The sequence below is a fragment of the Scyliorhinus canicula genome, chromosome 17 (genome assembly GCF_902713615.1).
Source record: "Scyliorhinus canicula chromosome 17, sScyCan1.1, whole genome shotgun sequence".
NCBI classification, from domain to species: Eukaryota; Metazoa; Chordata; class Chondrichthyes; order Carcharhiniformes; family Scyliorhinidae; genus Scyliorhinus; species Scyliorhinus canicula.
Window position 1 is genome coordinate 90952772 of NC_052162.1, and position 12403 is coordinate 90965174.

General features: G+C 47.4%; 1 long non-coding RNA gene across 5 annotated transcripts; it reads left to right on the forward strand.

Annotated features, from left to right (window-relative positions):
- The first annotated feature begins 285 nt into the window (after positions 1 to 285).
- Positions 286 to 10421, forward strand: LOC119951667. Of its 5 annotated transcripts, none has more exons than XR_005457649.1 (8): positions 286 to 404; positions 2964 to 3049; positions 3658 to 3731; positions 5158 to 5243; positions 5850 to 5923; positions 7404 to 7489; positions 8093 to 8166; positions 9854 to 10421. It is a non-coding gene; the product is annotated as an uncharacterized LOC119951667 (long non-coding RNA). The 5 variants fall into 5 exon arrangements; XR_005457648.1 differs by lacking the exon at positions 286 to 404 and adding an exon at positions 1633 to 1708 and having other exon boundaries at positions 2964 to 3140; XR_005457650.1 differs by lacking the exon at positions 286 to 404 and adding an exon at positions 1633 to 1708 and having other exon boundaries at positions 2964 to 3110.
- Positions 10422 to 12403: the final 1982 nt, after the last annotated feature.

A 12403-nucleotide genomic window follows, 5' to 3' on the forward strand; every position in this document is an offset into this window, starting at 1 on the left:
GCATCAATTCTTAAGGGTCTCAAATAAATCAATAAAGCAGTTAGTAAATCAATAAATCTGTAATCTATCATTGTAACATCAGTAAACTCTGTGGGATTTTATGACTCCCTGTTGGATCAAGGTGAGGCCCCTTGAACTGGACGGGTCAAACCGTGACATCACATAACAAGTCTGACCCTGACCCTGTACATCACAGTGAGATCAGACATCACAATAGGTTTGTAACCCGGGTTAATTTGAGGCAGGAGAGGCTGTACGAGCAGCCAGAGTTAAAGCAAGGTGGTAACTGCACTGACTGTCTAATTGGCGGATATGTCTGGGAGTGAATGTGGTTGGAGTGGATCTGACCAGCCTCACTTTGTGATGGGTTTGTGGGGAATGAGACATCAAATAGCTGACACAGGGTAAGATGGTGTTCTGGAAGGTTTGTTTGTAGTTTGTATCAGTCCCTGTGAAGGTGAGGGTGATCGTATTATTGGGGGGGGGGGGGGGGGGGGGGGGGTGGAGATGAGGGTGAGGCGGCAAGGCAGTGCCTCCTTCAAACAGATAATAGAATTAATGGTGCTCCATTTCATTCTGAAATGTTTTGGAGCTTCTGTAAAACCGTAAAATGTCTGGAACTCGCTCTTGTCCTGAGACAATGAGAAATTGGTCAGACAATCTTGTGCTAACTTACAAATTACAAGGGGACATTGAAGATTTTGCAGAAAGTAATTAGCAAATTAAGTTCAACAAATATGAGACAATATATTTGGGGAGGACGATTATCAGGGAGGTCACATTACTTTGGTGCAACTCTGGGGAGGATCCAGACACAAAGGGATCTCTGAGTATAAATTGATAAATCACTAAATGTTGCACCACAGTTTAGTGAGGCCTAAAAAAAAAACTTAAACACTATTCTTACTGACCTCCCCACCATTTGTGTTTTTTGGCAGGGAGAGGGGCCTGTCGTTGTCAAGCCTCGTCGCTGGGAAAGCCGTGTGCCAGCGTGGGAGTGGAATTTCTCGCTGATGTGAACAGCCGGTAAATCGCAGGAATAGATTTGAAGAGGAGCTGAGTTTTGCTGAACTTTTATTGAACCCTGGTTAGACCACACTTATACAATTGTGTGCAGGTCGGTTCACCATGTTAGATTCTGAATTTTGAAGCACAAGAGCAAGGCAGTGCCTCTTGTCTCAATACAGGATGTGAGGGTGATTTAATAGAGATCTAAAAATTCTGCAAGTTTGGTTTGGGTCGATACACAGAGGATGTTTCTTCTGGACATTGATCAACTCGAGAAAATATTGGCTTAATTCGCACACCCTGAACCTGTGTGAAACAATGGCCGGAGGTCTCTGGCCGTTGCAATTTATTTTTTGCACTGACAGCACACTCCTGGCCAAGCGTTTAGCAGCATGGGGTGGCATCATTGGGAAATCCCATTGACAATTGATAGGAGTATGGAATCCTGCTGCCAGCAAATGCCCCGCTGCCAGCCAATGGCACGCCACTGAGAAACACACGGATGGGGGACCAGAATCCACCCCGATTGTAGACTAAATAGTTTAACTATACCAGGGAAGTTAGAAAGTGTCTGATTGTCTTGTGATAATCCAATGATTCTGAACTGCTGTTTCTCCTCCTGTTAGAGGTACATGTCTGCTGGCAGGAACAGCGAGGAGCGAGAGGAAATGTTTTACCAAACTATCGACAAAGTAAACTTGTGAGTAACAACAGCACAAGGAACAGGGGGATTGCATGCAAGTGAGAGCACATCCTGACTAAAATCATCCCAATATCAGCAGATATGTCAAAAATGGTCATTGGATCAACATATAGATGATAAGGGAATAGTGTAGATGGGCTTTCGAGTGGTTTCACAAGTCGGCGCAACATCGAGGGCCGAAGGGCCTGTACTGCGCTGTAATGTTCTATGTTCTAAAGTGAGTGCAGTGGAACTGAAATTCTCTTCTCACTGCCAACCCAATACATTTTCATTTGCTATTTTTAATCAACGGCCAACAACACACATACCACCAATTCATCTCCACACATCTGATGTCCCTGCAGGTGCTGCAAGCACCGACAGGCCCTGCCCCAACTCCAGACTCAAATAAACCAGCACTTTGGCTTTGTGGATATTCCATTTTCTGTCTGAGTCCTTAATTTAAATTTTATACTGCATCAATTCTTAAGGGTCCCAAGTAAATCAATGAAGCAGTTAGTAAATCAATAAATCTATAATCTATCATTGTATCGTCAGTAAACTCTGTGGGATTTTATGACTCCCTGTTGGCTCAAGGTGAGGCCCCTTGAACTGGACGGGTCAAACCGTGACATCACATAACAAGCCTGACCCTGACCCTGTACATCACAGTGAGATCAGACATCACAATAGGTTTGTAACCCGGGTTAATTTGAGACAGGAGAGGCTGTACGGGCAGTCAGAGTTAAAGCAAGGTGGTAACTGCACTAACTGTCTAGTTGGCTGATCTGTCTGGGTGAGGTGAGGGTGATAGTATTGTTGCGGGGGGGAGGGGGGGGGAGGTGAGGGTGAGGCGGCAAGGCAGTGCCTCCTTCAAACAGATAATAGAATTAATGGTACTCCATTTTATTCTGAAATGTTTTGCAGCTTCTATAAAATTGTAAAATGTCTGGAACTCGCTCATGTCCTGAGACAATGAGAAATTGGTCAGACAATCTTGTGCTAACTTACAAATTACAAGAGGACATTAAAAATTTTGAAGAAAGTAATTAGCAAATTAAGTTCAACAAATATGAGACAATATATTTGGGGAGGGTGATTATCAGGGAGGTCACATTACTTTGGTGCAACTCTGGGGAGGATCCAGACACAAAGGGATCTCTGAGTATAAATTGATAAATCACTAAATGTTGCACCACAGTTTAGTGAGGCCTAAAAAAAAAACTTAAACACTATTCTTACTGACCTCCCCACCATTTGTGTTTTTTGGCAGGAGGGGGCCTGTCGTTGTCAAGCCTCGTCGCTGGGAAAGCCATGTGCCAGCGTGGGAGTGGAATTTCTCGCTGATGTGAACAGCCGGTAAATCGCAGGAATAGATTTGAAGAGGAGCTGAGTTTTGCTGAACTTTTATTGAACCCTGGTTAGACCACACTTATACAATTGTGTGCAGGTCGGTTCACCATGTTAGATTCTGAATTTTGAAGCACAAGAGCAAGGCAGTGCCTCTTGTCTCAATACAGGATGTGAGGGTGATTTAATAGAGATCTAAAAATTCTGCAAGTTTGGTTTGGGTCGATACACAGAGGATGTTTCTTCTGGACATTGATCAACTCGAGAAAATATTGGCTTAATTCTCACACCCTGAACCTGTGTGAAACAATGGCCGGAGGTCTCTGGCCGTTGCAATTTATTTTTTGCACTGACAGCACACTCCTGGCCAAGCGTTTAGCAGCATGGGGTGGCATCATTGGGAAATCCCATTGACAATTGATAGGAGTATGGAATCCTGCTGCCAGCAAATGCCCCGCTGCCAGCCAATGGCACGCCACTGAGAAACACACGGATGGGGGACCAGAATCCACCCCGATTGTAGACTAAATAGTTTAACTATACCAGGGAAGTTAGAAAGTGTCTGATTGTCTTGTGATAATCCAATGATTCTGAACTGCTGTTTCTCCTCCTGTTAGAGGTACATGTTTGCTGGCAGGAACAGCGAGGAGCGAGAGGAAATGTTTTACCAAACTATCGACAAAGTAAACTTGTGAGTAACAACAGCACAAGGAACAGGGGGATTGCATGCAAGTGAGAGCACATCCTGACTAAAATCATCCCAATATCAGCAGATATGTCAAAAATGGTCATTGGATCAACATATAGATGATAAGGGAATAGTGTAGATGGGCATTAGAGTGGTTTCACAGGTCGGCCCAACATCGAGGGCCGAAGGGCCTGTACTGCGCTGTAATGTTCTATGTTCTAAAGTGAGTGCAGTGGAACTGAAATTCTCTTCTCACTGCCAACCCAATACATTTTCATTTGCTATTTTTAATCAACGGCCAACAACACACATACCACCAATTAATCTCCACACATCTGATGTCCCTGCAGGTGCTGCAAGCACCGACAGGCCCTGCCCCAACTCCAGACTCAAATAAACCAGCACTTTGGTTTTGTGGATATTCCATTTTCTGTCTGAGTCCTTAATTTAAATTTTATACTGCATCAATTCTTAAGGGTCCCAAATAAATCAATGAAGCAGTTAGTAAATCAATAAATCTATAATCTATCATTGTATCGTCAGTAAACTCTGTGGGATTTTATGACTCCCTGTTGGCTCAAGGTGAGGCCCCTTGAACTGGACGGGTCAAACCGTGACATCACATAACAAGCCTGACCCTGACCCTGTACATCACAGTGAGATCAGACATCACAATAGGTTTGTAACCCGGGTTAATTTGAGGCAGGAGAGGCTGTACAAGCAGTCAGAGTTAAAGCAAGGTGGTAACTGCACTGACTGTCTAATTGGCTGATCTGTCTGGGAGTGAATGTGGTTGGAGTGGATCTGACCAGCCTCACTTTGTGATGGGTTTGTGGGGACTGGAGAGATAAAATAGCTGACACAGGGTAAGATGATGTTCTAGAAGGCTTGTTTGTAGCTTGTATCAGTCCCTGTGAAGGTGAGGGTGATCGTATTGTTGCGGGGGGGGGGGGGGGGGTGGGGGTGATCGTATTGTTGCGGGGGGGGGGGGGGGGGAGGTGAGGGTGAGGCAGCAAGGCAGTGCCTCCTTCAAACAGATAATAGAATTAATGGTACTCCATTTTATTCTGAAATGTTTTGCAGCTTCTATAAAATTGTAAAATATCTGGAACTCGCTCATGTCCTGAGACAATGAGAAATTGGTCAGACAATCTTGTGCTAACTTACAAATTACAAGGGGACATTGAACATTTTGCAGAAAGTAATTAGCAAATTAAGTTCAACAAATATGAGACAATATATTTGGGGAGGGTGATTATCAGGGAGGTCACATTACTTTGGTGCAACTCTGGGGAGGATCCAGACACAAAGGGATCTCTGAGTATAAATTGATAAATCACTAAATGTTGCACCACAGTTTAGTGAGGCCTAAAAAAAAAACTTAAACACTATTCTTACTGACCTCCCCACCATTTGTGTTTTTTGGCAGGAGGGGGCCTGTCGTTGTCAAGCCTCGTCGCTGGGAAAGCCGTGTGCCAGCGTGGGAGTGGAATTTCTCGCTGATGTGAACAGCCGGTAAATCGCAGGAATAGATTTGAAGAGGAGCTGAGTTTTGCTGAACTTTTATTGAACCCTGGTTAGACCACACTTATACAATTGTGTGCAGGTCGGTTCACCATGTTAGATTCTGAATTTTGAAGCACAAGAGCAAGGCAGTGCCTCTTGTCTCAATACAGGATGTGAGGGTGATTTAATAGAGATCTAAAAATTCTGCAAGTTTGGTTTGGGTCGATACACAGAGGATGTTTCTTCTGGACATTGATCAACTCGAAAATATTGGCTTAATTCGCACACCCTGAACCTGTGTGAAACAATGGCCGGAGGTCTCTGGCCGTTGCAATTTATTTTTTGCACTGACAGCACACTCCTGGCCAAGCGTTTAGCAGCATGGGGTGGCATCATTGGGAAATCCCATTGACAATTGATAGGAGTATGGAATCCTGCTGCCAGCAAATGCCCCGCTGCCAGCCAATGGCACGCCATTGAGAAACACACGGATGGGGGACCAGAATCCACCCCGATTGTAGACTAAATAGTTTAACTATACCAGGGAAGTTAGAAAGTGTCTGATTGTCTTGTGATAATCCAATGATTCTGAACTGCTATTTCTCCTCCTGTTAGAGGTACATGTTTGCTGGCAGGAACAGCGAGGAGCGAGAGGAAATGTTTTACCAAACTATCGACAAAGTAAACTTGTGAGTAACAACAGCACAAGGAACAGGGGGATTGCATGCAAGTGAGAGCACATCCTGACTAAAATCATCCCAATATCAGCAGATATGTCAAAAATGGTCATTGGATCAACATATAGATGATAAGGGAATAGTGCAGATGGGCTTTCGAGTGGTTTCACAGGTCGGCGCAACATCGAGGGCCGAAGGGCCTGTACTGCGCTGTAATGTTCTATGTTCTAAAGTGAGTGCAGTGGAACTGAAATTCTCTTCTCACTGCCAACCCAATACATTTTCATTTGCTATTTTTAATCAACGGCCAACAACACACATACCACCAATTCATCCCCACACATCTGATGTCCCTGCAGGTGCACCAAGCACTGACAGGCCCTGCTCCAACTCCAGACTCAAATAAACCAGCACTTTGGCTTTGTGGATATTCCATTTTCTGTCTGAGTCCTTAATTTAAATTTTATACTGCATCAATTCTTAAGGGTCCCAAATAAATCAGTGAAGCAGTTAGTAAATCAATAAATCTATAATCTATCATTGTATCGTCAGTAAACTCTGTGGGATTTTATGACTCCCTGTTGGCTCAAGGTGAGGCCCCTTGAACTGGACGGGTCAAACCGTGACATCACATAACAAGTCTGACCTGACCCTGTACATCACAGTGAGATCAGACATCACAATAGGTTTGTAACCCGGGTTAATTTGAGGCAGGAGAGGCTGTACGAGCAGTCAGAGTTAAAGCAAGGTGGTAACTGCACTGACTGTCTAATTGGCGGATCTGTCTGGGAGTGAATGTGGTTGGAGTGGATCTGACCAGCCTCACTTTGTGATGGGTTTGTGGGGACTGGAGAGATAAAATAGCTGACACAGGGTAAGATGATGTTCTAGAAGGTTTGTTTGTAACTTGTATCAGTCCCTGTGAAGGTGAGGGTGATCGTATTGTTGCGGGGGGGGGGGGGGGGGGGGGGGGGGGGGGGGGGGGGGGGAGGTGAGGGTGATCGTATTGTTGCGGGGGGGGGAGGTGAGGGTGATCGTATTGTTGCAGGGGGGAGGGGGGAGGTGTGGGTGAGGCGGCAAGGCAGTGCCTCCTTCAAACAGATAATAGAATTAATGGTGCTCCATTTTATTCTGAAATGTTTTGCAGCTTCTATAAAATTGTAAAATGTCTGGAACTCGCTCTTGTCCTGAGACAATGAGAAATTGGTCAGACAATCTTGTGCTAACTTACAAATTACAAGAGGACATTAAGAATTTTGCAGAAAGTAATTAGCAAATTAAGTTCAACAAATATGATACACTATATTTGGGGAGGGTGATTATCAGGGAGGTCACATTACTTTGGTGCAACTCTGGGGAGGATCCAGACACAAAGGGATCTCTGAGTATAAATTGATAAATCACTAAATGTTGCACCACAGTCCAGTGAGGCCTAAAAAAAAACTTAAACACTATTCTTACTGACCTCCCCACCATTTGTGTTTTTTGGCAGGAGGGGGCCTGTCGTTGTCAAGCCTCGTCGCTGGGAAAGCCGTGTGCCAGCGTTGAAGTGGAATTTCTCACCGATGTGAACAGCCGGTAAATCGCAGGAATAGATTTGAAGAGGAGCTGACTGAACTTTTATTGAACCCTGGTTAGACCACACTTATACAATTGTGTGCAGGTCGGTTCACCATGTTAGATTCTGAATTTTGAAGCACAAGAGCAAGGCAGTGCCTCTTGTCTCAATACAGGATGTGAGGGTGATTTAATAGAGATCTAAAAATTCTGCAAGTTTGGTTTGGGTCGATACACAGAGGATGTTTCTTCTGGACATTGATCAACTCGAGAAAATATTGGCTTAATTCTCACACCCTGAACCTGTGTGAAACAATGGCCGGAGGTCTCTGGCCGTTGCGATTCACTCTTTGCACTGACAGCACACTCCTGGCCAAGGGTTTAGCAGTGTGGGGTGGCACCATTGGGAAATCCCATTGACAATTGATAGGAGTATGGAATCCTGCTGCCAGCAAATGCCCCGCTGCCAGCCAATGGCGCTCCGCCGAGAAACACACGTATGGGGGAACCAGAATCCACCCCGATTTTAGGTTAAATAGTTTAACTGTACCAGGGAAGTTAGAAAGTGTCTGATTGTCTTGTGATAATCCAATGATTCTGAACTGCTATTTCTCCTCCTGTTAGAGGTACATGTTTGCTGGCAGGAACAGCGAGGAGCGAGAGGAAATGTTTTACCAAACTATCGACAAAGTAAACTTGTGAGTAACAACAGCACAAGGAACAGGGGGATTGCATGCAAGTGAGAGCACATCCTGACTAAAATCATCCCAATATCAGCAGATATGTCAAAAATGGTCATTGGATCAACATATAGATGATAAGGGAATAGTGTAGATGGGCATTAGAGTGGTTTCACAGGTCGGCGCAACATCGAGGGCCGAAGGGCCTGTACTGCGCTGTAATGTTCTATGTTCTAAAGTGAGTGCAGTGGAACTGAAATTCTCTTCTCACTGCCAACCCAATACATTTTCATTTGCTATTTTTAATCAACGGCCAACAACACACATACCACCAATTCATCCCCACACATCTGATGTCCCTGCAGGTGCACCAAGCACCGACAGGCCCTGCCCCAACTCCAGACTCAAATAAACCAGCACTTTGGCTTTGTGGATATTCCATTTTCTGTCTGAGTCCTTAATTTAAATTTTATACTGCATCAATTCTTAAGGGTACCAAATAAATCAATGAAGCAGTTAGTAAATCAATAAATCTATAATCTATCATTGTATCGTCAGTAAACTCTGTGGGATTTTATGACTCCCTGTTGGCTCAAGGTGAGGCCCCTTGAACTGGACGGGTCAAACCGTGACATCACATAACAAGCCTGACCCTGACCCTGTACATCACAGTGAGATCAGACATCACAATAGGTTTGTAACCCGGGTTAATTTGAGGCAGGAGAGGCTGTACGGGCAGTCAGAGTTAAAGCAAGGTGGTAACTGCACTGACTGTCTAATTGGCTGATCTGTCTGGGAGTGAATGTGGTTGGAGTGGATCTGTCCATCCTCACTTTGTGATGCGTTTGTGGGGAATGGCGACATCATCAAATAGCTGACACAGGGTAAGATGACGCAGTGAAAGGTTTGTTTGTAGCTTGTTTCAGTCCCTGTGAATGTGGGGGTGGTGGTATTGCTGGGGAGCGTGGGGAGGTGAGGCGGCAAGGCAGTGCCTCCTTTCAACAGATAATGGAATTAATGTCGCTCCATTTAATTCTGAAATGTTTCGAACTTAGAGAAAAGTGTAAAATTTCTGGAACTTGCTCATGTCTTGAAACAATAAGAAATTGGTCAGACAATCTTGTGCGAACTTACAAATTACAATGGGACATTAAACATTTTGCAGAAAGTAATTAGCAAATGAAGTGTGGCGAATCACAGTAGCGTAATTCACACTGTTATTACGTATGATGTACTATGTCTGTAAGCTCGGCACACGAGCAGTTGCGTGGCTCTGCCCTCAGGGGGAGATGTACTGGGAGTGTACGGGAGTTTGTACTGGGCTCCACCCTTGGCTCTGCCCATGGCTCCTCCCACCAACTGGTTGTACAAAGCTTGGCAGTCTGAGCCTGCCTGCCAGTTCATCTCGTCGCAGGCAGGCTCCTTTGTGAGATTATTAAAACCACTGTTCACTTCCAACCTTGTGTCTTGTGAATTGATGGTCACATCAAGAAGTTCAACAGATATGAGGCGATATATTTTGGGAGGGCGATTATCAGGGTCGCTTATTACTTTGGTGCAACTCTGGGGAGGATCCAGGCACAACGGGATCTTTGAGTATAAATTATAAATCACTAAACGTTGCACCACATGTTCGTGAGGCCTTGAAAAAAGCAAAAGTTAAACACTAGACTTACTGACCATCCAACTGTTTGTGTTTTGGCAGAGAGAGGGCCCGCCGATGTCAAGCTTTGTCATCGGGAAACCTGTGTGCCGGCGTGGGATCGGAATTTCTCACCTGCGTAAACAGCCGGTAAATCCCAGGAATAGTATGGAAAGGGAGCTGAGTTTTGCTGAACGTTTATTGAACTTCCCTGCTGTGGAATCACCTTCAACCACTCCCTTCAATTCCTAGGGGACATCTCGGATCTGAAGAGTCTCAATCCCAGGGAGAGTAAGTATGCCTCAGTGCCACCTCAGAGAGCCAGGGGATCATGTCCCGAGAGTTTATATCCATTGGCCCTTTTGTTCACGAACTCTGAGCTGAAACAGCCGCCCTCATCTCTGTTCCCATAGTCTCATTATTATCAGCCTCCCCTGTGGATGAGCTCAAGGAAGCTTTCCAGAGGCCTCCTGCCTTCGGAAGTCCAGTTTGGAGTCTGAATCAAACATGATCTCCAATCGTTTCGGATTTCTGGTATCAACACAACCCAGAATCTGGAACTTTGGGGTGCCACTCAGTTGAGGGGTTGAGTCCACGTTTGGTGTCTTATTAAAGCAACAAACGGCAACTACCGCCCCCCCCCCCCCCCCCCCCCCCCCCCCCCAAGCCTCCACATCCGCAGTACTACTTGGTTAGTCATCAACAATGTGTTGAAAATGTCCGACTGATGTTTCACCACCCTTGGAAGCAGAGGGCGCAATTCTCCGCCCCCCACGCCGGGTAAGAGAATAGCGGGAGGGCCTCACGCCATTTTTCACGCCCTCCCGCTATTCTCCCCCCTCCCACGCCCGACCCACGCCACGAATCACCGCTCGCCGTTTTTCATGGCGAGCGGCGATTCTCCGAGGCCGATGGGCCAAGCGGCCAGGCCTTCACGCCCGTTTCAACACAGCAGCAAGCACACCTGCTGGCTGCCGTCATGAAACGCGCGCCAGATGCCCATTTGGGATTTCTGGGGGCCCGAATGGCACGGCAGTACCACAACCGTGCCAAGGGGGGCACTCTTTTCCCTCCGCCGCTCCGCAAGATCAAGCCGCCACGTCTTGCGGGGCGGCTGAGGGAAAAGACGGCAACTGCGCATGCGCAGGTTGGCGTTGTCCAACCTGCTCATGCGTGGTCGACGTCACCGGCCGTTTCAGCCGGTGTGACGCTTGACGTGCGGCCTTGATGACCGTCGTCAAGGCCGCGCCGCTGTGACGCACGGGGCCGCGCTCCTAGACCCGCCCGGTGGGGGAGAACCGGCCCCGGAAGTCGGCGTGAAGGCTGCCGTGAGTCACGGCCTGTCCCACGGCAGCCTTTACGATTCTCCGCATTTGCGGAGATTCTCGCCCAGAGTCTTTGCAAACAGTGAACAAAGAGAACAAAGAACAAAGAAAAGTATAGCACAGGAACAGGCCCTTCGGCCCTCCAAGTCTGTGCCGACCATGCTGCCTGTCTAAACTACAATTCCTGGGTCCCAATCTCTCTGTTCCCATCCAATTCATGTATTTGTCAAGATGCCCCTTAAATGTCATTATCGTCCCTGCTTCCACCACCTCCTCCAGCAGCGCGTTCCAGGCACCCACTACGCTCTGTGTAAAAAACTTGCCTCGCACATCTTTAAACCTTGCCCCTCGCACCTTAAACCTATGCCACCTAGTAATTGACCCCTCTATCCTGGAGAAAAGCCTCTGACTATCCACTCTGTGCCCCTCATAATTTTGTAGACCCCTATCAGTTTGCCCCTCAAGCTCCGTCGTTCCAGTGAGAACAAACCGAGTTTATTCAAGCCCTCCTCATAACGAATGACCTATGTACCAGGAAACATCCTAGTAAATCTCCTGTACACTTTTGAAAGCTTCCACATCCTTCTGGTAGTGTGGCGACCAGAATTGAACACTATAATCCAATGGTGTGCCAGTACCTCCCCTGCGGGAAGCCCAGACATGGGCCCCATCACACCCTCCTCCCTCGGGGTCCCCGATGGCCCCCAGGCTACTCCAAGGGAAGGGGGTGTGAGTGGAGCTATCCCCTGGGGTCCCCTGCCACCTGGAGCTGCCAGTACTGGAGGCCCGCACTGCTCTACCAGGGTCCGCACACTCGCGGACGTGGAAGCACCCTCTGGGACTGGGCTATTTTTCCCATGGCGACCGGCGATTCTCCGGCCCGGATGGGCCGAGCGGCCTACCGAACCCGACCGGTTTAAGCCGGCGCTAACCACACCTGGTCGCAGCCGGCGTGAACTGCGGGCGACCGGTGAGTGTGGGGCCTGTGGGGGGCGGAGGGAGCATCGAGCACCACAGGCGTGCTCAGCAGATGTCTGGCCCGCGATCGTTGGGCCGGCATTTCTAAACTACGCACTCTTTTCCCTCCACCACCCCGCAAGATCAAGCCGCCATGTCTTGTGGGGCAGCGGAGGGGAAAACGGTAACCGCGCATGCGCGGGTTGGCGACGGGCAACCTGCGCATGCACAGCTGACGTCACTTACAAGCATCAAGGCCGGGCGCTCGGGATTCACGCGCCGCCGATCCTAGCCCCCTGAAGGGGGGGGGGAGAATAGGGGGCGAGGAGCG